Source organism: Papio anubis, chromosome 7 (assembly GCF_008728515.1).
Source record: "Papio anubis isolate 15944 chromosome 7, Panubis1.0, whole genome shotgun sequence".
NCBI classification, from domain to species: Eukaryota; Metazoa; Chordata; class Mammalia; order Primates; family Cercopithecidae; genus Papio; species Papio anubis.
The window spans coordinates 160312986-160340433 of NC_044982.1; the positions used below are offsets into that span (position 1 = coordinate 160312986).

Sequence of the window (27448 nt, forward strand, 5' to 3'; positions counted from 1 at the left end):
GACATCAGGGTGCCAGGAATGGTCAGAGTTTCAGCCCACTGGGGGCTGAGCACCTGGCTGATGGACACTGGCCCTCGGCCTGCATGTCCAACACAAGTCTTCCTCCAGGCTCACCATCTGGAGAGACAGGAGGAGGACATGTGTCCAACCAGGGCCTCACACATCAATGCAGGGAAGGGGTTAAGGGAAACTCATGTGATGGGATCCATACTGAACACTGACCCAATACGGATACTGGGTACCCTTGGCCCTCCCTGTCATGAAACCCTGGAAAGACAGGACAAGCACGTCACCTGGCTTGGGCAAGGTGCCTGGGCTGCACTCTACTGCAGGCCCCAAGAGCACCTCCACTGCTCAGGCCGGCTCCCACACATGACCCCAGGGCCATACTGGGGACACAGGGCACAGGACAGGGCCATCAACCAGCTCCTGACCAACCTAGGTGGTTGGCCCAGATGCCAACAGTCACTGCAGATCTGGCTGTCCCAGAGCCAGCACTTGAGTGTGGTGGGCATGAGCCCTGGTGCCCTCTCCGAGCCTAGGGACCACATGCTTTCTCTGGTAGGTACCCATCCATGCCCTGCCCAACTCCGCCACACAGAGCCCAGTCACACTCAGGCAATCAGGAACCAGATGGTGTCATCTCCTTTCCTTGGACTCAAGACCTTGCCATCCTGAGGTGACCCATGCCCCCTTGACCCAAAGCCCCCAAGTGTCAGAGCCAGCCTGCAGCACCACCGGGTGCCAGCCAGAGCTCAGCCTTGACCCAAAAGCACTGAAAGAGTGCTGTCCCCAACCAGACTCAAGGAGGTGCCACTAAGATGGCCCATTGCTCAATAGGGTTGGGTCCCATTCAAGACCATGGGTGTGGAACATTCCTTGAATCTCCACAGCCTGACCATGTGGACCCAGTCACTCACCCCACTCCAGGGAGAGAGAATTCCAGTGTGACCTCCAGGGTGCACTGCATCCCCTGTGCCCCACCTCCCCATGTGCCCTGGGCAGTACTCCAGGCCTGACCTGGCCACCAAGTTTCAGCTGGGAGCTGCCCTACCTTGGGCTGAAGGAACCCCTTCCTGCTTGGACCACTGTCACCCCTGCAGGGCTTCAGGAAAGGCATGCTCCTTGGGTCAGATTCCAAAGGAAGTAGCCCTCCTGGAGAAGCCATCCCTCCCTGGTGGGGAGTAGGTTGGCAGCCTGAGAAAACCCTAGTGGCCTGAAGGCTGAATGTCATGGACCCCATGCTGCATCACTCATGGCCCATGAACAAAACAGGATGTACTTACCTATGCTGCTCAAGGCTGGGGGGACCACTTGGACAGAGGAGCTCACTGAAAGACACAGGGGAGAGTGGGGGCTCAGGAAGGAGCCTCCAATGTGCCCTGACCCCGGGAACCTGAAGCCCAGATACCAAGCCAGTGCAGGGAGCCTGGGCTGTCTCACGGAGGAGCGCAGAGACAGGGTTGAGCCCACCAGAAGCCATTCAGGGCCTCAAGGTCTCCATCCCAAAATATATTTGCTCTGTCAGGGACCTCAGAATCCCAGTGCCCTCTGCCAAAATTCTCACCTAGGCTGGGCCTCAGCGTAATCCTATTGAGCATGATTTTTAAGTCATCACCTCTCTTCAGGACAATTTAAGGTTCTCATCATCGACCCAACCCAGGGTACCCCCTCCTTGCGCATGCATCCAGCAGGACCCAGATGGGCTGACCACAGCTCAGTGCAGGAGCCAAGAGTACCAGGAAGGGCCCAAGCTTCAACACACTGGGGGCTGGGTACCTGGCTGACTGACATTGGCCCAGGAACAGTGGGCCCAACACAAGTTTCCCTCTGAGGTCACCATCTGGGGAGACAGGAGGAAGACTTGTGTCCAAACTGACCTCCATGTGGGGAAGGGTGTCAGGGGTGCCAGCTCACCCTTGCTCGCCCTCCATGGACACATGTGATGAGTTCAATGTGAAATACTGACTCGTTAAGTACATAGTGCACTGTGAAGTACGTGGTCCTCCCTTCCACGAACCCAAAAAGGAAAGGGCAGGTGGGTCACTGGGCTTGAGCAAAACACCTAAGCTGCACCATACTACAGGCCCCCAGAGCACTTCCACTGTTCAAAATGGCTCCCCTGCATGACCCCAGGGCTGCCCTGGGGCCACTGGACACAGACCTGGGCCACCAGCCAGGTCACGGCCAACCAAGGAGGCTGGCCCAGATGTCACACCCTGCTGAAAACCTGGCAGTTGCAAAGCCTGCCGCTGGGCATGGCATGCTTGTCCAGGCACCCTCTCCAAGCACGTACCAGAAATCGTAGCCTGGGGCTGCAGTGCCACGTGCTTTCTCTGGTGGGTCCCCATCCATACTCCACACACCTCCCACACACACGGACAGCCACACTTGGTCAATCGGGAGACACATGGTGCTCTCTCTTTTGCTTGGGCCCAAGACCCTGCCACCCCGGATGTGACCCTAAAGCTCAGAAGAAGCTTGAGTGACAAATTCCCGGGACATGGCCCTCAACAGCAGGCCTTTCCACCTCAGGAGGCCACACTTCCAGACACTTGACGTCGGAAAAAGGGTGACTCCCCAGTGGGATGCAGGCTCCCCCTTGGCCCAGCACCCATGAGTCCCAGTGCTGACCTGCAGCACCACCAGGTGCCGGTCAGAACTCCACTTTCACCCAACCCCAGGGAAAAAACACCACCCCCCAACCAGGCTCCAGGAGACCCACTGGGATGGCCCATTGCTCAGCAGGGACCGTCTCATTCAGGGCCATAGTGGGGTGAGATCCTTGAATCTCCATGACCAAACCCAAGAGGCCCATTTGTGCACCACATGCCAGGCACCGAGAACTCCCATGTGACCCCTGTGGCACCCCGCAGGCTCTCAGTCCCCCTCACGTGGCCTGGGCAATCCTTGAGGTCTGACCCAAGCACCGAATGTCAGCTAGGAGCTGCCCTGTGTGGGGCTGAAAAAAACCCTTTCCTGCCTGGACCACCATCAACCCTGCAGGGCTTCAGGGAAGTTGTCCCCCTTGGGTCTGATTCCCCAAAACGCCACCCTCCTGGAGAACCTATGCCTCCCCGGTGGGAATTCAGGTTGGCTTCCTGAGAAAAAACCCTTATGGCCATAACACTGACCCTGGGGGACTCCTGTGGTCTGGCTCATGACCCATGACCACAGCAGGATCCACTCACCTATGCCGGTCAATGCCAGGTGGCCTGCCTGAGCAGAAGAGCTCACTGAAAGACACAGGGGAGAACAGGGACTCAGGGAGGAGCCACCAATATTCCCCGGCCCAAGGAACCGGAGTGCCACAGCAAGCCCACACAGGGAGCCTGGACTGCCTCACAGAGGAGAGCAGAGACAGATTGAGCCACCTCCAGATGCCCTTCAGAGCCTTGAAGTCTCCAGCCTAAAATACAAGGGCCCTCCCGGGGACTTTGGGATCCGAGTGTCCTCTTCCAAAATTCTCACCTAGGTTGGGCCTCAGCATAATCCTATTGAGCATGATTTTTAAGTCATCACCTCTCTTCAGAACATTATAAGGTTCTCATCATTGACCCAACCTAGGACAACTCCTCCCCGCACTTGCATCGAGCAGGACCAGGATATGCTCACCACAGCTCAGTGCAGGAGACCAGGGCACCAGGAGAGGCCTGAGCTTCAGTGCACCTGGGACTGGGAACTGGTTGACAGACACTGGTCCAGGGCCATTGGGCCCAATGCAAGTCTTCCTCCAGGCTCACCATCTGGGGGGACAGGAGAAGGACACGTGTCCAAATAGGGCCTCACATCTCCATGTGGAGAAGGGGGTAAGGGATATCCCTGTAATGGGTTCCATGTGGAACACTGACTGGTCATGGATGCAGGGCACCCTTGGCCCTCCCCATCACCAAACCCTGAAAAAACAGGGCAGGCTGGTCACCGGGTTCGGGCCAGACACCTGGGCTGCACCCTACTTCTGGTCGGGAGAACACCTCCACTGGCCCCGCCAGCTTCCTTGCATGATCCCAGGGTTGCCCTGTGACCACTGGGCATGGACCACAGCCACCAGCCCGCTCCTGGCCAACCAAGGAGGGTAGCCTGGAAGCTATGCACCATTGCAAACCTGGCAGTCACATAGCCTGCCTCTGGGTGTGGTGGGCATCCACTGAGGAGCCCTCCCCAAGTGTGCACTGAAAATCACAGCCTGGGGACCCGGGCCACGTGCTTTCACTGGTGGGACCCCATCCATAACCCACACATGTCCCAAACAGAGAGCCAGGCCACACTCGGCCAATCAAGGGCCACATGGTATCTTCTCGTTTCCTTGGTCCCAAGATCCTGCTTCTGGCTCAGAAGCCAGGGTGGCAAATTCCCGGTACAATACCCTAGATAGTGGACTTTCCCACCTCAGAATGCCACTGTTACCGCCACTCAAACATGGAGAACAGGTGACCCCCATGGGATACAGGCTGCCCCCTCAGCCCAAAGCCCATGGGTCACAGGACTGGCCTGAAGCACCACCAGGAGCCAGCCACATCTCAACCTTGACCAACCCCATTGAAACTGCACCACCCCTGACCAGGCTCAATATGTGCCACTGGGATGGCCCATTGTTCAACAGGATCGGCCCCATTCAGGGCCACAGGTGGGATGAGATCCTTGAACCTCTGTGGCCCAACCTGGTCACCACCCCCCAGGAACATGCCTGGGAACCAAGAGCTCCCATGTGATACCCGTGGCACCCCGGAGCCCTTCTGGTCCCCCTCATGTGACCTGGGCAGTCCTCAAGACCTGACCCACACACCAAGTCTCAACTGGGCGATGTCCTGCATGGGGCTGAAGGAACCCTTTGCCATCTGGACCATCATCACCCTTGCAGGGCTTCAGGGAAGGCATCCTCCTCAGGTAAGATTCCCAAGGAAGCTGCCCTCCTGGAGAAACCATGCCTCGCTGGTGGGAATTAGGGTCGGCTCCCTGAGGAAACCCTCATGGCCCAAAGTCTGACCCTCAGCAACCCCAAGCAGCCTGGCTCATGGACCATGACACCAGCAGGACCCACTCACCTATGTTGGTCAATGCCAGGAGGCCACCCCTTGGCAGAAGAATTCACTGAAAGACACAAGGGGAGAAGAACCAGGGCTCAGGGAGGAGCCACCCATGTGCCATGTCCCTGGGGAACAGAAGAGCCAACACCAAGCCCGCACAGGGAGCCTGGGCTGCCTCACAGAGGAGCACAGAGACAGAGTTGGACCTCCTTCAGATACCCTTCAGGGCCTCCAGGGCTCCAGCCCAAAATACAGTGGCCCTGCCGGAAATCTTGGGATCCCAGCATCCTCTTCCAAATTTCTCACCTAGGTTGGGCCTCAGCGTAATCATTGAGCATGGTAATTTTAAGTCATCACCTCTCTTCAACACGATATAGGGTTCTCATCATTGACCCAACCCAGGGCACCCCCCTTCCTCACACATGCATCCAGCAGGACCCAGATGTGCTCACCACAGGTCAGTGCAGGAGACCAGGGCACCAGGAAGGGCCTGAGCTTCAGCGAACCGGGGGCTGAGCACCTGGCTGATGGACGCTTGCCAGGGTCCATTGGTCCTGACATGTCTTCCTTCAGGCTCACCATCTGGATGGACAGGAGGAGGACATGTGTCTGAACAGGGCCTCACACCTCCAGGTGGGGAATGGGGTAAGGGATACCCATGTGATGGGATCCATGTGGAACACTGACCTGTCACGGATACAGGGCACCCCCGGCCCTTCCCATCATCAAACCCTGAAAAAACAGGGCAGGTGGATCACTGGGCTTGGGCAAGATCCCTGGTCTTCATGCTACTGCAGACCTTGAGGGCACCTCCAGTGCGCCCTCTGGCTTCTCCTTTGCACCAGCCAGGTCTACCCCAGGACCACTGAACATGGGACAGGGTCACTGATATGCTCATAGCCAACCGAGGAGGCTGGCCCAGAAGCCATCTGCTGCTGTGGACATGGAAGTTGCATAGCCTGCTCCTGGGCGTGGTGGGCACCTGCCCAGGTGCTCTCTCCAAGTCACACCTGAAATCGCAGCCTGGAGTCCCAGGGCCATGTGCTTTCTCTGGTGGGTCCCCATCAATGCCCCACACATGTCCCAAACACAGAGCCAGGCTACCCTTGGCCAATCCTGGGCCACATGGTGTACTTTCCTTTCCTTAGGCCCAAGACCCTGCCTCTCTGGACATGACCCCATGGCACAGAAAAAGCCTGGGCAGCAAATTCCTGGGACAGGACCATCAACAGCAGGCCTTCCCACCACACATTCCACTCTTCCAGCCACTCACTCATGGGGAAGGGGTGACCTCCAGCAGGACACAGGCTGTCGACTTGGCCTAACGCCCATGAGTCCCAGGTCTGACCCACAGCCCCACCAGGCACTGGCCAGAGCTCAGCCTTGACCCAAACCCAGGGAAATAGCACTGCCCCCAACCAAGCTCAAAGAGGTGCCATGGGATGGTCCATAGCTCAACAGTCCCATTTTGAGCCATGGTTGCAGTGCAATCCTTGAATTTCCATGGCCCAACCCCATGGGCTCATTCAAGCACCCCTGTCCGGGGAAAGAGAGCTCTTGCATGGCCCCCGTGGTGCCCCGGAGGCCCTGTGGCCCCCATCATGTGGCCTGGGCAGTCCTCGAGGCCAACACACGCACCGAGTCTTAGCTAGGAGCTCCTCTGCATGGGGATGAAGGACCTGCCTGGACCACTGCCATCCCTGCAGGGCTTCAGGAAAGCAACGTCTTGGGTACAATTCCCAAGGAAGCTGCCCTCCTGGAGAAACTGTCCCTCCCCAGTGGAAATACAGGTTGGCTCCCTGAGGAAACCCTCCTGTCCTAAAGACTGACCCTCGGTGACCCCATGCGGCCTGACTCATGGCCCATGACGGCAGCAGGATGCACTCACCTATGCTAGTCAAGGCCAAGGGCCCCTTCTGAGCTGAAGAGTTCACTGAAAGACACAAGGTGAGAATGAGGACTCAGGGAACAGCCACCAATGTGCCCTGCCCTCAGGAAACGAGTGCGCTGACACCAAGTCCACACCGGGAGCCTGCTGTGCTTCATGGAGGAGCACAGAGACAGGGCTGGGTCCCCATGAGAGGCCCTTGAGGGCCTCCAGGTCTCCAGCCCAAAATACAGTGACCCTGTCAGGGACCTCGTGATTCCCAGTGTCCACTTCCAAAATTGTCACCTAGGCTGGGCCTCAGCGTAATCCTATTGAGCATGATTTTTAAGTCATCACCTCTCTTCAGGACAATATAAGGTTCTCATCATTGACCCAACCCAGTGCACCCCGCTCCCCATGCATACATCTGTTTTACAGCTGTCTGCCCTGCAGGAGCTGTAAAAACCCTTTGCTGCTTGAAACATCATCACTTCTGCAGGTCTTCAGAGAAAATGTCCTCCATGGGTCTGATTAGAAAAAAAGTGGCCCTCTGGGAGAACCCATCCCTCCCCAAAGGGGATTCCCCCACTCACTGAGGAAACCCTCCTGTCCCGAAGGCTGACCTGGCATCCCCACGCAGCCTGCCTCATGGCCCATGACACTAGCAGGTTCCACTCGCCTATGCTGGTCAATGCCAGGGGGCCACCTGGGCAGAAGATGTCACTGAAAGACACAAGGGAGAAGGGGGACTCAGGGAGGAGCTGCCAACCTGCCCCGCCCCTGGGGAATGGGACTCTGACACCAAACTCCGTGAGCCTGGGCTGCCTCACAGAGGAGTGCAGACAGGGCTGGGGGCTGCCAAGATGTCCTTCAGGACCTTGAGGTCTCCAACCCAAAATACAGTGGCCCTGCCAGGGACCTCAGGATCCCAGCATCCTCTTCCAAAATTCTCCCCTAGGTTGGGCCTCAGCGTAATCCTATTGAGCATGATTTTTAAGTCATCACCTCTCTTCAGACAATATAAGGTTCTCATCATCGACCCAACCGAGGGCACCCCCCTCCCGTGCATGCATCCAGTGGGACCCAGACGGGCTCACCACAGCTCAGGGCATGAGACCAGGGCTCCAGGAAGGGCCTGAGCAGGAGCTGGGCACCTGGATGACAGACACTGGCCCGGGTCCATTGGGCCCAATGCAAGTCTTCCTCTGAGCTCACCATCTAGGACAGGAGGAGGACACGTGTCCAAATAGGGCCTCATGCCTTTATGTGGGGAAGGTGGGTAGGGGAGATCCATGTGATAGGATCCGTGCAGGGCACTGATGCGTCACAAAGACGGACACAGACCACCTTTGGCCCTCCCAGCCACCCAACCCTGGAAGGACAAGGTAGGCGGGTCACTGGTCTCATGCAAAAAGTCCAGGCTGCACCCTACTGCAGGTCCTGAGAGCACCTCCACTGACCTGCTGGCTGCCCTACACAATGCCAGGTCCGCCCTGAGACCACTGGGCACAGGCCAGGGCCACCAACCAGCACATGGCCAACCAGGAGGCTGGCCTGGATGCCACACACTGCTGCAGACTTGGCAGTCGAGAGCCTGCCCCTGCCCCTCTCCAAGCACACACTGGAAATCACAGCCTGGGGCTCCAGGGCTATGTACTTTCTCTGATGGGTCCCCATCCATGCCCTGCACACCTCCCAAACACAGAGTCAGGCCACACTCAACCAATCCAGGGACACATGGTGTGCTCCCCTTTCCTTGGGCCCAAGAGGCTGCCACCCTGGAGGTGACCCCATGGCTCTGAAGCAGCCTGGGTGGCAAATTCCCAGGGCAGGTTGCTCAACAGCGGGACTTCCCACCTTAGGAAGCCACCACTCCCGCCATTCAACCTCCAGGAAGGGGTGACCCCAGGCATGACCCAAGCTGTCCCCATGGTCCAAAGCCCATGAGTTCCAGGGCCAGGCTGCAGCACCACAGGTACTGGCCAGAGCTCAGCCTTGACCTAGCCCCAGGGAAACAGCACCACCCACCACCAGACTCAAGGAGGCGCCATTGGGATGGCCCATTGCTCAACAGGGTCAGTCTCATTCAGGGTCATGGGTGTCCTTGAAACTGCATGGCATGATCCCCATGGACCTGATTGCCTACCCCTCTCCCCAGAACTCCCGTAGTGCCCCAGACCCTCTGTAGCCACCTCATATGTCCTGGGCAGTCCTTGAGGCCTGACTGACGCACCGAGTCTCAGATAGGAGCTGCCCTGCATGGGGTTGAATGAACTCTTTCCTGCCTGGACCACCATCACCCCTGCTGGGCTTCAGGATAGGCATCCTTCTTGGGTACGATTCCCAAGGAAGTGGTCCTTCTGGAGAACTCATCCCCAGTGGGAATTCAGGTCCACACTTTTAGGAAATTCTTGTGACCCGAAGGCAGACACATGGTGACCCCACTCTGCCTCGCTCATGACCCATGACCCAAGCAGGATCCACTCACCTATGCCAGTCAATGCCAGGGGGCCCACCTGGGCAGAAGAGCTCACTGAAAGACACAGGGGAGAACGGGGGCTCAGGAAGGAGCCACCCACATGCCCCGTCCAGGAACCAGAGCACCAACACCAAGCCCACACAGGGAGCCAGGGCTGCCTCACGGAGGAGCGCAGAGACAGGGTTGGATCCCCTCAAGATGCCCTTCAGGGCCTTGAGGTCTCTAGTCCAAAATACAGTAGCCCTGCCTGTGACCTTGGGATCCCAGCATCCTCTTCCAAAATTCTCACCTAGGCTGGGCCTCAGCGTAATCCTATTGAGCATGATTTTTAAGTCATCACTTCTCTTCAGGACAATATAAGGTTCTCATTATTGACCCAACCCAGGGCACCCCCCTCCCCACTCGTGCATCCAGCAGGACCCGGATGGGCTCACCACAGCTCAGTGCAGGAGACCAGGGCACCAAGAAGGTCCTGAGCTTCAGCACACTAGGGGCTGAGGATCTGGCTGATGGAGGCTGGCCCACAGCCAGGGGGTCTTCCTCTGGGCTCACCATTTGGTGAGATAGGTGGAGGGTGAGTCCAAACAGGGCCTCACCCTGCCACCCGGGGAAGAGAGCGGGCAGTGCTGGCTCACACATGCTCTCCTTCCACGTACCCATGTGATGGAATCCATGCGGAACACTGACCCACCTCCACTGACCAGTAGCAGGGAGGACATGGGGCCCTCCCTGCTACTGAACCCTGGAAGGACAGGGCAGGAGGTTCACTGCACTCAAGCAAGAACACCTGGGCTGTGCCCTACTGCAGGCCCTAAGAGCACCTCCACTGCCCGTGCCGGCTCCCCGAACAACCCCAGGGCCGCACCAGGACCCCTCGGCACAGGCCAGGACTATCAACCAGCTCATAAGCAATCAAGAAGGCTAGCCTGGATGCCACGAACTGCTGCAGACCTGGCAGTCACATAGCCTGCACTGGGGCATGGAGAGTGCCCCCTCAGACACCCTTTATAAGCGTGCTAGAAATTGCGTCCTGGGGCCTCAGGGCCATGTGCCTTCTCTGGTGGGTCCCCATGCATGCACCACATACCCCCCAAACATTCTCCCCACTCTCGGCCATTCAGGGGACACACGATGTCCTCTCCTTTCCTTGGGCTCAAGATCCCGCCTCCCTGGAGGTAAACCCATGGCTCAGAAGCAACCTGGACAGCAATTTGCTGGGTCAGGACCCTCAACAGTGGGCCTTCCACCACAGGATGCCTGCCACTCTTCCGGCCACTCCACCTCTGGGTAGGATGGCCTCCAGCAGCAGGCAGGCTGCACCCTTGGCCCAAAGCCCACAATTCCCAGGGCCAACCACCAGGTGCAGGCCAGAGCTCAGCCTTGACCCAACCCCATTGAAGCCACGCTGCCCACACCAGGCTTAAGGAAGCACCACTGGGATAACCCATTGCTCAACAAGGTTGATCCCATCAGGGCCATGGGTGGGGCCTGACCCTTGAATCTTCACAGCCTGACTCCATAAACTCAATCACCCACACCCTGCCACCATCCCACCGCCCCCAGCAAGCCTCAAGCATAGAGAGTTCCTGCTTAACACCCGTGGCCTCCGGAGATCCTATGGATCCCCTCATGTTGCCTGGGAGTCCTCAAGCCCTGACCTGTGCACTGAGTCTCAGCTAGGAGCTGCACTGCGTTGGTTTGAAGGAACCCTTTCCTGCCTGGACCACTGTCACCCCTGCACGGCTTCAGGGAAGGAGTCCTTCTTGGGACCAGTTTCTATGGAAGACGCCCTCCTGGAGAAACCAGCCCTCCCCAGTGGGAATTCAGGTCAGCTCCCTAAGGAAACCTACAGTCTAAAGGGTGACCTTTGGCAACCCCATGCACCTTGGCTCGTGGACCATGATGCCAGCAGGACATACTCACCTATGCCCCTCAAGGCCAGGGGGACCACCTGGGCAGAAGAGCTCACTGAAAGACACAGGGGAGAACAGGTACTCAGGGAGAAGCCGCCAATATGCCCCATTCACGGGGAGCGGTAGGGCCGACACCAAGCCTGCACAGGGAAAGCGGGTTGCCTCATGGACAGGCGCAGAGACAGATTTGGGCACCCCTGAGATGCCCAGGGCCTCAGTGACTCCAGCCCAAAATACAGTGGCCTGGCTGGGGATCTCAGGATCCCACCATACTCTTCCAAAATTCTCGCCTAGGTTGGGCCTCAGCGTAATCCTATTGAGCATGATTTTTAAGTCATCACCTCTCTTCAGAACAATATAAGGTTCTCATCATCGACCCAACCCAGGGCACCCCCCTTCCCGCATATGCATCCAGCAGGACCTGGATGGGCTCACCAAGCTCAGTGCAGGAGACCGGAGCACCAGGAAGGGCCTGAGCTTCAACACACCAAGGGCTGTACACCTGGCTGAAAGACACTGATGTGGGGCCAGTAGTCCCAATACAAGTCCTCCTCCAGGGCCACCATCTGGGGGGACAGGAGGAGGACATATGTCCAACCAGGGGCTCATGCCTCCATGCAGGGAAGAGGGTGGAAGGATGCCAGTTCACGCATGCTCTCCCTCCATGGACCCATTTGATGGGATCCATGGGAAACACTGACGTGTCACAGACACAGAGGACCCTTGGCCCTCCCTGCCAGGGAACCCTGTGAGGACATGGCAGGCAGGTCACTGGGCTCGGGCAAGACACCCAGGCTGCACCCTACTGCAGGCCACCAGAGCACCTCCACTGCCCACACTGGCTGTCCCACATGACCCCAGGGCTGCACCCAAACCCTGGGAAAGGACCAGGGCCACCAACAGCTCATGGCCAACCAAATAGACTGGCCCAGATGCCACGTGCCACTGCCAACCTGACAGTTGCACAGCCTGCCCCTGGGAATGGAGGGGGTCCAGGACCGTCTCCAAGCGTGCACTGAGAAATTGCAGCCTTGGGCCTGAGGGCCATGTGTTTTCTCTGGTGGGTCTTTATCCATGCCCCACACAACACCTCCCACATGCAGAGCAGGGCCACGCTCGGCCAGTTGAGGGAAACATGGTGTCCTCTCCTTTCCTTGGGCCCAAGACCCTGCCAACCCTGGAGGCGACCCCATAGCTCAGAAGCAGACTGGATGGCAAATTTCCGGGACAGTTCCTTCCACAGCTGGCCTTCCCACCTCAGGAGGATACCCTTCCCGCCACTCGCCCACAAGGAAGGGGTGAATCCCCAGCGGGACACAGGCTGCACCCTGGGCCCGGTGCCCATGAATTTCAGGGCTGGACTGCACCACCAACAGGCACTGGACAGAGCTAGTATTGACCCAACCTCAGGAAAACAGCGCCACCCCATACTTGGTTCAAAGAGGCACCCCTGGGATGCCCCATTGCTTAACAGGGTTGGTTCCCTTCAGGGCCATGGATGTGGTGTGATCCTTGAATCTGGGGCCCGATCCCATGGGCCGAATCGCATACCACTCTCCGGGTTCTGAGAGACCCTGCGAGGCCCCTGTGGTGCCCTGGAGCCCTTGTGACCCCCCTCAAAGGGCCTGGCCATCCTAGGGGCCTAACCCAAGCACTGAGTCTCGGCTGGGTGCTGCCCCGCGTGGGGCTGAGGGAACCCTTTCTTGCCTGGACAACTGTCACCCCTGCAGGGCTTCAGAGAAGGCATCCTACTTGGGTCAGACTCACAAGGAAGCTGCCCTCTGGGAGAACCCATCCCAGGTGGGGATTCAGGTCAGCTCCTGAGGAAACCCTCATGGCTCAAATGCTGACCCTCGGCAATCCTATGGCCTGGCTCATGGCCCATGACCCAAGCAGGAGCCACTCACCTATGCTGGTCAATGCCAGGGAGTCTGCTGGGTGAAAGAGTTCACTGAAAGACACAAGGGAGAACAGGGGCTCAGGAAGGAGCAGCCAAAATGCCCCGCCTCCAGGAAAGCAGAGCGCTGACACCAAGCCCACACGGGGAGCTTGGGCTGCCTCACGGGGGACAGAAGACAGAGTTGGGCCCCCAATGAGGTGCCCTTCAGGGCTTCCAGGTCTCCAGTCCAAAATACAGTGGCCCTGCCAGGGACCTCATTGATTCCCAGTGTCCTCTTCCAAAATTGTCACCTAGGGTGGGCCTCAGCGTAATCCTATTGAGCATGATTTTTAAGTCATCACCTTTCTTCAGGACAATATAAGGTTCTCATCATTGACCCAACCCAGGGCACGTTCCTCCCCACGCATGCATCCAGTGGGACCCGGATGTTCTCACCATAGCTCAGTGTAGGAGACCAGGGCACCAGGAAGGGCATGAGTTTCAGCACACTGGGGTCTGGCATCTGACTGATGGACACTGGCTTGGGGCCAGGGGACCCAGGAAGAGTCTTCCTCCAGGTTCACTATCTGCAGGGACGGGGGTCAGGTGTCCAAACAGGGCCTCACATCTCCATGTGGGAAAGGGAGCAAGGGGTGCCTGCTCACACATGCTGTCTCTCCATGGACCCATGTGATGGGATCCATGTGAAACACTGACAGTAATGGACCCAGGGAACCCTTGGCTCTCCCCGCCACTGAATCCTAGAAGCCTGACCCTATGGGCCCGATTGCCCACCTCTCTCTGGGGATGGAGAGCCCCCCGCACAATCCCCATGGCACCCTGGAGCCCCTGTTGTCCTGCTCATGGGGCCTGGGCAGTCCTCAAGGTCAGACCTCATGTCAGCAGGGAGCTGCCCCGCATGAGATTGAAGGAACCCTTTCCAGCCTGGACCACCATCACCCCTGCAGGGCTTCAGTGAAGGTGTCCTCTTGGTGTCAGATTCCCCAGGAAGCCACTGTTCTGGAGGACCAACCCATCCCTCCATGGTGGGGATTCAGGTCGGCTCCCTGAGGAAACCCTCCTGTCCCGAAGGCTGACCCTCAGTGACCCCATGTGTCTGCCTCATGGCCCATGAACCCAGCAGGATCCACTCACCTATGCTGGTCAATGCCAGGGGACCCATCTGAGCAGAAGAGCTCACTGGAAGAATCAAGCGGAGAATAAGGGTTCACGAAGGAGCCACCAACCTGTCCTGCCCCCAGAAAACCAGAGTGCCAACACCTAGCCTGCACAGAGATCCTGGGCTGCCTCACAGAGGAGTATAGGGACAGGGTTGGGCACCCCCCAGATAGCCTTCAGGGCCTCCAGGTCTCCAGCCAAAAATACAGGGGCCCTCCTGGGGACCTCGGGAGCCCAGCATCCTCTTCCAAAATTCTAACCTAGGCCGGGCCTCAGCATAATCCTTTTGAGCATGATTTTTAAGTCATTACCTCTCTTCAGGACAATATAAAGTTCTCATCATCGACCTAACCCAGGGCATCTCCCTCCTCACCGCTGCATCCAGCAGTACCCGAATGGGCTCACCAAGCTCAGTGCAGGAGACTAGGGCACCAGGAAGGGCCTGAGCTTCAGTACACCAGGGGCTGGACACCGGGCTGATGGACACTGGCCCAGGGCCATTGGGCCCAAAACAATTTTTCCTCTGGGGTCACGATCTGGGAGAACAAGAGTAGGACAGTTGTCCAAACACAACCTCATTCCTCCATGTGAGCAGAAAGTGGGGTGTGGCAGTTCAAGCATACTCGCCCTCCATGGACCCATGTGATGGGATGCATGTGGAACACTGGCCCATCACGGACACAGGGCACCCAGTGCTCTTAGCCACAGAACCCTGGAAGGACAGGGCAGGCGGGTCACTGGAACCCTACTGGCTCACCCACACAACCCGAGGGTCACGCCAGGACTACTAGGCACAGGCCAGGGCCACCAACCAGTTCACGGCAAACCAAGGAGGCTGGCCTGGATGTCAGATGCCACTGCAGACCTGGCAGTCACATAGCCTATCCCTGTGCATGGTGGGCACCCATCCAGATGCCCTTTCCCAGCACATACTGGAAATAGCAACCTGGGGTCCCAGGCCACATGTTTTCTCTGGTGGGTCCGCATCCATGCCCCAAACACCTGAACACAGAGCAGGGCTACAATCAGCTAATCAGGGGACACATAGCATCTTTTCCTGTCCTTGGGCCCAACATCCGCTACCCTGGAGGTGACCCCATGACTGAGAAGCAGCATGGGCCGCATATTCCAAGGACAAGACCCTCCACAGTAGGCCTTCCAACCTCAAGGCAACCATTCCCGACACTTGACCATTGGGAAGGGATGACTTCCAGCCACAGGGAAGGGGGGACTTCCAGCCATGGGGAAGGGGGACCTCCAGTGGGAGCAGGCTGACCCCTTGGCCCAAAGCCGACGAGTCCAAGGCCAGACCTCAGCACCACCAGGCGCCGGCCAGAGCTCAGTCTTGACCCAAACCTAGGGAAACAGTACCACCCCCCTCAAGGCTCAACAAGGCCCATGGAATGGCTCATTACTCAACAGGGTCTGTCCCATTCATGGCCATGCATTGGGCACAATCCTTAAATCTCTACAGCTCAACTCCATGGGCCCTATTACCCACCTTTCTTCATGAATGGAGAGCTCCTGTGTGACCCCCATGGCATCCCAGAGCCCCTATTGGCCCCTCAGGTGGTCTGGGCAGTCCTTGAGGCCAGACTCGAACACCTAGACTCATCTGGGAGCTACCATGTGTAAGACTGAAGGAACCCTGCCCTGCCTGGACCACTGTCATCCCTGCAGGGCTCCAGGGAAGGCATCCCCCTTGGGTCCGATTTCCCAGGAAGCCACCCTCCTGGTGGACCAACCCATCCCTCCCTGGTGGGGATTCAGGTTTGCTTCCTGAGGAAACCCCCCTGTCCCAAAGGCTGCCCTTCAATGACTCCACGTGGCCTGGCCCATGGCCCATGATGGCAGCAGGATCCACTCACCTATGCCAGTAAATGCCAGGGTGCCCTGCCTGGATTGAAGACCTCACTGAAAGACACAAGTGGAGAAGTGGGGCTCAAGGAGGAGCTTCCACGTGCGCCCCCACAAGGGAACTGGACCACCAACAGCAAGCCCGCACAGGGAGCATGGGCTGCCTCACGGAGGAGTGCAGAGACAGCGTTGGGCACCCCAGATGCCCTTCAGGGCCCCCAGGGCTCTAGCTCAAAACTAATAAATAAAGTCCCCTACCGGGGACTTCGGGATCCCAGCATCCTCTTCCAAATTCTCACCTAGGGTGAGCCTCAGCGTAATCCTATTGAGCATGAATTTTAAGTCATAACCTCTCTTCAGGATAATATAAGGTTCTCATCATCGACCCAAACCAGGGCACCCCCCTCCCCATGCATGCATCCAGCGGGACCCAGATGTGCTTACCACAGCTCAGTGTAGGAAACCAGGACGACAGGTAGGTCCCAAGCTTCAGCACACCAGGGTGGGCACCTGGCTGATGGCCACTGGCCTCGGTCCATTGGGCCCAATGCAAGTCTTCCTCCAGGCTCACCATTTGGGGTGACAGGAAGAGGACATGTGTCCCAACAAGGCCTCATCCTTCCATGTGGGGAAGGGGTAAGGTATACCCATGTGATGGGGTCCATGAGAAACACTGACCTATCATGGACATGGGGAGCCCTTGGCCCTCCCCAACACCAAACCCTGAGAAAACAGGGTAGGTAGGTCTGGGCTCAGGCAAGATGCCCAGACTGCACCCTACTGACGGCCTTGATAGCATCTCCACTGTCCAAGCTGTCTGCCCCAAACAATTCCAGAGCCACTCCGGGAACACAGGGCACAGGGAACCAACCAGCTCATGGCCAGCCAAGGAGAGTGGCCCAGAAGCTATATGCCACTGTGGACATGGAAGATGCATAGCCTGCCCCAGGGTGAGGTGGGCACCTGCCTAGGTGCTATTTGCAAGCCACACCCGAAATCAAAGCCTGGAGTCCCAGAGCCACATGCTTTCTCTGGTGGGTCCCCATCCATGTCCTGCAAATGTCCTAAACACAGAGTCAGACCACCCTTGGGCAACCATGGGCTACATAGTGTCCTCTCTTTCCTTAGCCCCAAGACCCCACCACCCTGGAGGTGACCCCATGGCTCAGAAGAGGCCTGGGTGGCATATTCCCAGGACAGGACCATCGACAGTGGGTCTTCCGACCTCAGGATCCACTCTTCCAGTCCCTCACCAACCAGCAAGGGGTGATCTCTAGCAGGACCAGGCTGCCAAATGGACCAAAGCCCAGAAGAACCTGGGCCGGCCTGCAGCATCACCAGGTGCTGGCCAGAGCTCAGCCTTGACCCAAACCCAGGGAAACAGCACCGCCCCCCACCAGGCTCAAAGAGGTACCATTGAGATGGCCCATTACTCAACAGTCGGTCGCAGTTAGGGCCATGGTTGGGATGCAATCCTTGAATCTCTGTGGCCTGAACCCACGGGCCCATTCGAGCACCTCTCCAGGAAAAGAGAGCTCTCGTGTGACCCCTGGGGCACCCAGAGCACCTGTGACACCCGTCATGTGGCCTGGGCTGTCCTTCAGGCCAGACCTGCATACCAAGTCTCAGCTGGAAACTGCCCCACATAGGAATAAGGGGACACTTTCCTGCCTAGACCACTGTCATCCCTGTAAGGCTTCAGGAAAGGCATTGTCTTGGGTCTGATTCCCAATGAAGCCAGCCTCCTGGAGAAACCACCCCTCCCCAGTGGGGATTCATGTCGGCTCCCTGAGGAAACTCTTCTTTCGTGGGACCCGGATGTGCTCACCATAGCCTTCTAAATTTATAGGACGAGGGTGCATCAGGAAGGGCCCCATCTTCAGTGCACTGGGGCTGCACTTTGACTGACAGATTTCGGCCCTGGAGCCATTGGGTCCAATGCAAGTCTTCCTCAAGGTCTAACATCTGTGCCAGAGTAGGACAGTGTCCAAACACAACCTCATCCCCTCCATGGAGGCAGAAGGTGGGGTGCATGCTCAGGGATGCTCTCATCCATGGACCCATGTGATGGGTTCCATGTGGAACACTCTGCCCGCTGCAGACGAGGGCACCCCTGTGCCTCAGCCACCAATCCTTGAAAGGACAGGGCAGGCGGGTCACTGGGGTCGGGCAAGAAGCCCCAGCCTGCCCCTCACCAGGTCCGCGAGCACCTCCACTGCCCCATGCCGCTCCAATCAAGCATGACCCCAGCACTGCCAGGTCTACTGGGTACAGACCAGGGCCACAAAACAGCCTATTACAACCAAAGAGGCCAGCCCCTGATGCCAGATGTCACTGCAAAGCTGGCAGTCACATACTGCCCCTGTGCACTGTGGGAACCCACCTACATGCCCTATCACAGCACGTATCTAGAGTCCTGCAGCATGCCTGGAGTCCTGGCCACATGCTTTCTCTGGTAATAGTCCCCATTCATGCCCCACACACCTCCTAACACAGAGCAGGGCCACACTTGGCTATTCGGGGGACACACAGTGACTTCTTTCCTTGGGCACAAGACTCACCATCCTGGAGGTGACCCCATGGCTCAGAAGCAGCATGGGCGGCATATTCCAGGGACAAGACCCTTGATAGCAGGCCTTCCACCTCAGGAGGCCACCCTTCCAGACACTTGCTGATAGGAAAGGGGTGAATTCCAGCCAAGGAGAGAACCTCAGCAATACGTGGGCTGACCCCTTGGCCTAAACCTAACGAGTCCATGGTCAGACTGCAGCAACACCAGGTGCCAGCCTGAGCTCAGCCTTGACCCAAACCTAGGGAAATAGCACCACCCCCTCCAGGCTCAAAGAGGTGCCATGGGTTGGCATATTGCTCAACATGGCCCATCCCATTCAGGGCAATAAGTCATGTGCGATCCTTTAATACCTGCAGCTCAACTCCATGGGCCCTAGCCTCACTCCTTTCTCCATGCAGGTTCCCTGTGTGACCCCATGGCATTCAGGGGGCCCTGAGGACACCCTCATGTGGCCTACACAGTCCTCGAGGTCACAGCAGCACACGAAGACTCAGCTGGGAGCTGCCCTGTGTGAGACTGAAGGAACCCCTCTCCTGCCTGGACGACTGTCATCCCCACAGGACTCCAGGAAGGCGTGACTTTGGGTTCGATTCCCTCAGGCCACTCTCTCTAGAGGATCAACCCTTCCATCCCTGGTGGGCATTCAAGTCTGCTCCCTAAGGAAACCCTCCTGTCCTGAAGGCTGACCCTCAGCGACTCCACGCGGCCTGACCCATGGCCCATAGCACCAGCAGGATCCACTGACCTATGCCGCTCAATGCCAGGGTGCCCTGCCTGGGTGGAGGAGCTCACTGTAAGACAAAAACGGAGAAGGGGGGCTCAGGGAGGAGCTACCCTCATGCCCCACCCCAGGAAACTGGACCACCAACAGCAAGCCCAAACAGGGAGCCTGGGCTGCCTCACGGAGGAGTGTAGAGACAGGGTTGGGCCCCCCAGATGTCCTTCAGGCTCTCCAGGTCTCCAGCCCAAAATACAGGGGCCCTGATGGGGACTTCGGGATTCCAGCGTCTTCTTCCAAAATTCTCACCTACGCTGGGCTTCAGGGTAATCTTATTGAGCATCATTTTTAAGTCATCACCCCTCTTCAGGACAATATAAGGTTCTCATCATCGACCCAACCCAGGACACCCTCCTTCTTGCACAGGCATCCGGTGGGACCCGATTGTAGTCACCACAGGTCAGTGCAGGAGACCAGGTCACTAGGAAGGTCCCAAGCTTCAGCACACCAGGGGCCGGGCACCTGGCTTTGGGACACTGGCCCAAAGACATTGAGCCCAACACAAGTCTTCCTCTGGGCTCACCACCTGGAGGGACAGGAAGAGGACATGTGTCCAAACGGGGCCTCATGCCTCCATGTCGCAAAGGGGTGAGGGTTACTCACGTGATGCGATCCACACAGAACACAGACCTATTACGGAAGTGGGGCGCTCTTGGCAAACCACACTTGAAATCGAAGCCTGGAGTACCAGGGCCACACGCTTTCTCTGGCGAGACCCCATCCATGTCCCGCACAGGTCCCCAAAACAGAGTCAGGCCACCTTCAGCCAACCCTGGGCCGGGTGGTATCCTCTCTTTCCTTAGACCCAAGACCCCAAGCAATTTTGGAGGTAACCCCATGACCTGTGAGAAGAGGCCTGGGTGGCACCCCAGGACAGGACCATCACAGCCGGTCTTCCTACCTCAGGATCCACTCTTCCAGCCACTCACCGACATGCAAAGGGTGACCTCCAGGAGGATGTGGGCTGCCGACTTAGACCAAAGCCCACAAGTTCAAGGGCCAGCCTGCAGCATCGCCAGGCAGTGGACAGAGCTCAGTCTTGACTCCAAACTCCTGCAGCACCACCCCACTCAAGTGCCTCAAAGAGGTACCCACTATAGATGGGCCCATTACCAACATGCCTTGTTGCATTTAGGCCATGGTTGGGATGCAGTCCTCGAGTCTCTGCAGCCTGACCCCACGGGCCCATTCGAGCACCTCTCCAGGGAAAGACAGCTCTCGTGTGACCCCTGTGGCACCCCAAAGCCCCTGTGGCCCCCCTCATGTGGCCTGGGCCAGACCCGCACACAAAGTCTCAGCTGGGAGCTGCCCTGCATGGGACTGAGGGGACTCTTTCCTGCCTGGACCACCGGTCACCCCTGTGAGGCATCAGGGAAGGCATTGTCTCTTGGGGTCTGGATCAAGGAAGCAGCTCTTTGTAGAAAACCATCTCTCCCCAGTGGGGATTCATGTCGGCTCCCTGAGGAAACTCTTCTTTCCCAAGGGCTGACCCTCAGTGACACCATATGGCCCTCTGGCTCATGGGCCCACGACGCAGAATGCACTCCACCTATGCAAGGCCAATGTCAGCGGGCCCACCTGGGCTGAAGAGCTCACTGAAATACAGAAGACACAAGAGGAGGCAACAGGGCTCAGGAAGGACTCCAGTAAGGCGCTCCCACCCCTCGAAACCCGAGAGCCAACAACAAGCCCACACAGGAGCCCACGCTCCCCATGTAGAAAATGCAGAGACAGGGTAGAGCTCCCCCAAGAGGCTGTTCAGGGCCTGGATTTCTCCAGTCCAAAATACAGTGCCCTGACAGGGACCTAGAAATCCCAGCATCCTCTTCCTGTACCTCACCTAGGCTGGCCTCACGTAATCCCATTGAGCACATGATTTTAAGTCATCAATTTCTCTTGTGAAACCATATAAGGTTCTCATCATTGACCCAACCCAGGGCACCAACCCCTCAATCCATGCATGCATCCATTGGGACCCAGATGGGTCACCAGAGCTCTGTGCAGGAGACCAGGGCACCAGGAAGGGCCAGAGCTTCAGCTTATCAGGGGCTGAGCACCCGGCTGAGGGACACTGTGTCAGGGCCAGCAGGCCCAAGGCAATTCTTCCTCCAGGGTCACCATCTGGAGGGGTGAGGGACAGGTGTCCAAACAGGGCTTCACGCCTCCATAGGGGAAAGGGGGCAGAGGGTGCTAGCTCACACATGCTCTCCCTCCATGGACTCATGAGATGAGATCCATGTAACAGTGACGGTCATGCATGTGAGGAATCCTTGGCCCTCTCTGCCACTGAACCCTGAAAGAACAGGGCAGATGGATCATGGGATTCCAGCAAGACGCCTAGGCTGCATCCTACTGTAGGACCCTGGAGCACCTCCACTGCCCACGCCAGCTCCCCCACACAACTCTGGGCTTCAATGGGACCACTGGGTAGGGCCAGGGCCAACAACCAGCTCATGGCAAACCAAGAAGGCTGGCCTGGACGCCATGCGCCACTGCAGACCTGGCGGTCACATAGCCTGCCCCTGGGCATGGAATGCACACATTCACGCACCCTCCATAAGCTCACACCAGAAATACCATCCTGGGGCCCCAGGACCACGTGCCTTCTCTGGTGGGTCCCCATTCATGCACCTCACACCTCCCAAACACAGAGCTGGGCCACGCTTTGCCAATCAGGGGCCACATAATGTCCTCTCCTTTCCTTTGGCTCAAGACCCCATCACCCTGGAGGTGACTCCATGACTCAGAAGCAGCCTTGGCAGCAAATTGCTGGGACAGGACCCTTCACAGTGGCCCTTCCACCACAGGATGCCACCCTTCTGGCCACTCCACAATGGGGAGGGGTGAACTCCAGTGGGACCCGGGCTGCACCCTTGGCCCCAACCCCCGATTCCCAAGGCCAACCATGAGGTGACAGCCAGAGCTCAGCCTTGACCCAACCCCACCGAGGCTGCGCCACCCCCACCAGGCTCAAGGTGCCACCACCGAATGGCCCATTGCTCCATTGCTCAACAGGGTCAGTCCCATTCAGGGCCATAGGTCATTCCTGACCCTTGAATGTTCAGGGTCTGACTCCGTAAGCCGGATCAGCCACACACTGTCCCCCTTCAAGCCTCAGGGACAAAGAGCTCCCATATAAGACTCCTGGCCCCGGAGACCCTGGGAATGCCCTCATGTGGCCTGGGAAGTCCTCCAGGACTGACCTGTGCACCAAGTCTCAGCTAGGATCTGCACTGCATTGGGTTGAAGGAACCCTCTCCTGCCTGAACCTCTGTTACTTCCGCAGGGTTTCGGGGAAGGCGTCCTTCTTGGGACCGATTTCCAAGGAAATCTCCCAACTGGAGAAACCATCCATCCCTGGTGGGGATTCAGGTCAGCTCCTTGAGGAAACCCTCATGACCTGAAGCGTGACACTCAGGGACCCCACCTCGGCCTGGCTCATGGCCCATGACCCCAGTAGGATCCATTCACCTGAGGCCCCATCACCATGGAGATGACCCCATAGCTCAGAAGCAGCCTGGACAGCAAATTTCTGAGACAGGAACTTCCACAGCAGGCCTTCCCACCTCAGGAGGACACTCTTCCTGCCACTTGCCCACAAGGAAGGGGTGACCCCGATGGGACATGGGTCATCCCCTTGTCCCTAAGCCCACCAATCCCAGGGCGGGACTGCACCACCATCAGATGCTGGTCAGAGCTAGTCTCGACTCACCCTGAGGAAACAGTGCCAACCCGCACTTGGCTCACAGAGGCACCACTGGGATGGCCGATTGCTTAATAGGGTCAATCCCATTCAGGGCCATGGGTTTGGTGCGATCCTTGAAAATCCACAGCCTAGCCCCATGGGCCGAATCACACACACCTCTCCAAGGTCAGAGAGCCTGTGCATGAACCCCTTGGTGCCCCAGAGCCCTTGCGTCCCCCTTCATGTGGCCTGGCCATCCTAGAGGCCAGACCTGAGGACCAAGTTTCGGTGGGACACGGCCCTGCATGAGGTGGAGGAAACCCTTTAATGCCTGGACCACCACAACCCCTGCAGGACTTCAGGGAATATATCTTCCTTGGGTCTGATTCCTAAGGAAGCTGCCCTCCTAGAGAACCAATCCCAGGTGGGCATTCAGGAAGGCTCCTAAGGAAACCCTTGCAGCTGAAGACTGATGCGCAGAAACCCCACACAGCCTGGCTCATGGGCCATGACCCCAGCAGGATCCACTCACCTATGCCGGTCAATGCAAGGGGGTCTGCTGGGCAGAAGAGCTCACTGAAAGACACAGGGGAAAATGGGGGCTCAGGAAGGAGCCACCAAAGTGCCCCACCCGTGGGTAACAGCAGCGCTGACACCAAGCCCACATAGTGAGCCTGTGCCTCACGGAGGAGTGCAGAGTCAGGGTTGGGCAACCTCCAGATGCCCTCAGAGCCTCCACGTCTCTAGCCCAAAATACAGTGGATCTCACAGGGAACTCATAATTCCCAGCATCCTCTTCCAACATTCTCACCCAGGCTGGGCCTCAGCGTAATCCTATTGAGCATGATTTTTATGTCATCACCTCTCTTCAGACAATATAAGGTTCTCATCATCGACCCAACCCAGGGCACCCCCTCCCCATCAATGCATCCAGTGGGACCCGGATGTGCTCACCATAGCTCAATGCAGGAGACGAGGGCATCAGGAAGGGCCCCATCTTCAGTGCACTGGGGCTGGGCACTTGACTGACAGACGCTGGCCCGGAGCCATTGGGTCCAATGCAAGTCTTCCTCAAGGTTCAACATCTGGGGAAACAGGAGTAGGACAGGTGTCCAAACACAACCTCATCCCTCCATGGAGGCAGAAGGTGGGGTGTGGCGGCTCAGGGATGCTCGCCCTCCATGGACCCATGTGATGGGTTCCATGTGGAACACTTGCCCGTTGCAGACGCAGGGCACCCTGTGCTCTCTCAGCCACCAATCCTTGAAAGGACAGGGCAGGCGGGTCACTGGGGTCGGGCAAGAAGCCCCAGCTCTGCCCTACTGCAGACCCTATGAGCACCTCCACTGCCCATGCTGGCTCCACCGCATGACCCCAGCATCATGCCAGGTCTACTGGGCACAGACCAGGGCCACAAAACAGCTCATTGCCAACCAAAGAGGCTAGCCCAGATGCCAGATGTCACTGCAAAGCTGGCAGTCACATATACTGCCCCTGTGCACTGTGGGAACCCACCCACATGCCCTATCACAGCACGTACTAGAGTCCTGTACATGCCTGGAGTCCCAGGGCCACATGCTTTCTCTGGTGGGTCCCCATTCATGCCCCACACACCTCCTAACACAGAGCAGGGCCACACTTGGCTATTCGGGGGACACACGGTGACTTCTTTCCTTGGGCACAAGACTCAGCACCCTGGAGGTGACTCCATGGCTCAGAAGCAGCATGGGCGGCATATTCCAAGGACAAGACCCTTGATAGCAGGCCTTCCACCTCAGGAGGCCACCCTTCCAGACACTTGCCCACAGGAAAGGGGTGAATTCGAGCCAAGGAGAGAACCTCAGCAATACGTGGACTGACCCCTTGACCTAAACCTAACAAGTCCATGGTCAGACTGCAGCAACACCAGGTGCTAGCTTGAGCTCAGCCTTGACCCAAACCTAGGGAAATAGCACCGCCCCCTTCAGGCTCAAAGAGGTGCCACGGGTTGACATATTGCTCAATTGATCCATCCCATTCAGGGCAGTAAGTCATGTATGATCCTTGAATATCTGCAGCTCAACTCCATGGGCCCTAGCCCACCTTTCTCCATAGATGGAGAGCTCCTGTGTGACCCCATGGCATCCCAGAGGCCCTGTGGACACCCTCATGTGGCCTACACAGTCCTCGAGGTCACAGCAGCACACGAAGACTCAGCTGGGAGCTGACCTGTGTGAGACTGAAGGAACCCTCTCCTGCCTGGACGACTGTCATCCCCACAGGACTCCAGGGAAGGCGTACTCCTTGGGTTCGATTCCTCAGGAAGCCACTTTCCTAGAGGATCAACCCTTCCATCCCTGGTGGGCATTCAAGTCTGCTCCCTAAGGAAACCCTCCTGTCCTGAAGGCTGACCCTCAGCGACTCCACGCGGCCTGACCCATGGCCCATAGCACTGTAGCAGGATCCACTGACCTATGCCGGGCCAATGCCAGGGTGCCCTGCCTGGGTGGGAGTGGTCACACCAAAGACAAAACGGAGAAGGGGGCCCAGGGAGGAGCCACCCTCATGCCCCCACCCTTGGTGAAACTGGACCACCAACAGCAAGCCCAAACAGGGAGCCTGGGCTGCCTCACGGAGGAGTGTAGAGACAGGGTTGGGACCCCCAGATGTCCTTCAGGCCCTCCAGGTCTCCAGCCCAAAATACAGGGGCCCTGATGAGGACTTCGGGATTCCAGCATCTTCTTCCAAAATTCTCACCTAGGCTGGGCTTCAGGGTCATCTTATTGAGCATCATTTTTAAGTCATCACCCCTCTTCAGGACAATACAAGGTTCTCATCATCGACCCAACCCAGGACACCCTCCTTCTGCACAGGCATCTGGTGGGACCCAGATGTAGTCACCACAGGTCATTGCAGGAGACCAGGTCAGGAAGGTCCCAAGCTTCAGCACACCAGGGGCCGGGCACCTGGCTTTGGGACACTGGCCCGAAGACATTGAGCCCAACACAAGTCTTCCTCCGGGCTCACCACCTGGAGGGACAGGAGGAGGACATGTGTTCAAACGGGGCCTCATGCCTCCATGCGGCAAAGGGGTGAGGGTTACTCATGTGATGGGATCCACACAGAACACAGACCTATCATGGAAGTGGGTCACCCTTGGCAAACCACACTTGAAATCAAAGCCTGGAGTCCCAGGGCCACAGGCTTTCTCTGGCGAGTCCGCATCCATGTCCCGCACAGGTCCCCAAAACAGAGTCAGGCCACCTTCGGCCAACCCTGGGCCATGTGGTGTCCACTCTTTCCTTAGACCCAAGACCCTGCCACCCTGGAGGTGACCCCATGGCTCAGAAGAGGCCTGGGTGGCAAATTCCCAGGACAGGACCATCGACAGCGGGTCTTCCTACCTCAGGATCCACTCTTCCAGCCACTCTACTGACATGCAAAGGGTGACCTCCAGGAGGATGTGGGCTGCCGACTTAGACCAAAGCCCACAAGTTCAAGGGCCAGCCTGCAGCATCGCCAGGCAGTGGACAGAGCTCAGTCTTGACCCAAAACCAGGGAAACAGCACCACCCCCCACCAAGCTCAAAGAGGCGCCATTGAGATGGCCCATCACTCAACACAGTCGGTTGCATTTAGGGCCATGGTTGGGATACAGTCCTCGAATCTCTGCAGCCTGATCCCACGGGCCCATTCGAGACCTCTTCAGGGAAAGACAGCTCTCGTGTGACCCCTGTGGCACCCCAGAGCCCCTGTGGCCCCCCTCATGTGGCCTGGGCCAGACCCGCACACAAAGTCTCAGCTGGGAGCTGCCCTGCATGGGACTGAGGGGACTCTTTCCTGCCTGGACCACCGTCCAACCCCTGTGAGGCATCAGGGAAGGCATTCTCTTGGGTCTGATTCCCAAGGAAGCCAGCCTCTTGTAGAAACCATCTCTCCCCAGTGGGGATTCATGTCGGCTCCCTGAGGAAACTCTTCTTTCCCAAGGGCTGACCCTCAGTGACACCATGTGGCCTGGCTCATGGCCCACGATACCAGCAGAATGCACTCACCTATGTGTGTTAATGTCAGCGGGCCCACCTGGGCTGAAGAGCTCACTGAAATACAGAAGACACAAGAGGAGAACAGGGGCTCAGGAAGGACCCAGCAAGGTGCCCTACCCCGGGGGACCTGGGAGCCAACACCAAGCCCACACAGGGAGCCTGGGCTGCCTCATGTAGAAATGCAGAGACAG

General features: G+C 57.9%; 1 protein-coding gene and 14 non-coding genes across 48 annotated transcripts in view; all 15 read right to left on the reverse strand.

Annotated features, from left to right (window-relative positions):
• The window catches only part of LOC103885667, a 94117-nt gene that overhangs the window by 32371 nt on the left and 34298 nt on the right, over positions 1–27448 (reverse strand). For 9 of the 34 annotated variants that reach the window (XR_004185249.1, XR_004185251.1, XR_004185252.1 and 6 more), the window contains exons 1-6: positions 6916–6961; positions 5480–5609; positions 5046–5091; positions 3616–3746; positions 3192–3236; positions 1287–1331 (exon numbers count right to left, since the gene is read on the reverse strand). The exons of 17 other annotated variants lie outside the window; for them this stretch is intronic. The gene's annotated coding sequence lies outside the window, so the exon portion shown is untranslated. 8 more of the 34 variants (XR_004185267.1, XR_004185268.1, XR_004185265.1 and 5 more) reach the window with 4 other exon arrangements.
• On the reverse strand, positions 1575–1656 carry LOC116276091. Its single transcript, XR_004185536.1, has one exon. It is a non-coding gene; the product is annotated as a small nucleolar RNA SNORD115 (small nucleolar RNA).
• LOC116276098 lies at positions 3479–3560 on the reverse strand. The gene has a single exon (XR_004185543.1). It is a non-coding gene; the product is annotated as a small nucleolar RNA SNORD115 (small nucleolar RNA).
• On the reverse strand, positions 5341–5422 carry LOC116276117. Its single transcript, XR_004185561.1, has one exon. It is a non-coding gene; the product is annotated as a small nucleolar RNA SNORD115 (small nucleolar RNA).
• LOC116276073 lies at positions 7208–7289 on the reverse strand. Its single transcript, XR_004185518.1, has one exon. It is a non-coding gene; the product is annotated as a small nucleolar RNA SNORD115 (small nucleolar RNA).
• LOC116276101 lies at positions 7856–7936 on the reverse strand. Its single transcript, XR_004185546.1, has one exon. It is a non-coding gene; the product is annotated as a small nucleolar RNA SNORD115 (small nucleolar RNA).
• LOC116276104 lies at positions 9670–9751 on the reverse strand. Its single transcript, XR_004185548.1, has one exon. It is a non-coding gene; the product is annotated as a small nucleolar RNA SNORD115 (small nucleolar RNA).
• On the reverse strand, positions 11584–11665 carry LOC116276085. The gene has a single exon (XR_004185530.1). It is a non-coding gene; the product is annotated as a small nucleolar RNA SNORD115 (small nucleolar RNA).
• Positions 13484–13565, reverse strand: LOC116276081. Its single transcript, XR_004185526.1, has one exon. It is a non-coding gene; the product is annotated as a small nucleolar RNA SNORD115 (small nucleolar RNA).
• Positions 14612–14693, reverse strand: LOC116276112. The gene has a single exon (XR_004185556.1). It is a non-coding gene; the product is annotated as a small nucleolar RNA SNORD115 (small nucleolar RNA).
• Positions 16508–16589, reverse strand: LOC116276110. The gene has a single exon (XR_004185554.1). It is a non-coding gene; the product is annotated as a small nucleolar RNA SNORD115 (small nucleolar RNA).
• LOC116276114 lies at positions 19808–19889 on the reverse strand. Its single transcript, XR_004185558.1, has one exon. It is a non-coding gene; the product is annotated as a small nucleolar RNA SNORD115 (small nucleolar RNA).
• Positions 21398–21481, reverse strand: LOC116276124. Its single transcript, XR_004185565.1, has one exon. It is a non-coding gene; the product is annotated as a small nucleolar RNA SNORD115 (small nucleolar RNA).
• LOC116276105 lies at positions 24055–24135 on the reverse strand. Its single transcript, XR_004185549.1, has one exon. It is a non-coding gene; the product is annotated as a small nucleolar RNA SNORD115 (small nucleolar RNA).
• On the reverse strand, positions 25980–26061 carry LOC116276116. Its single transcript, XR_004185560.1, has one exon. It is a non-coding gene; the product is annotated as a small nucleolar RNA SNORD115 (small nucleolar RNA).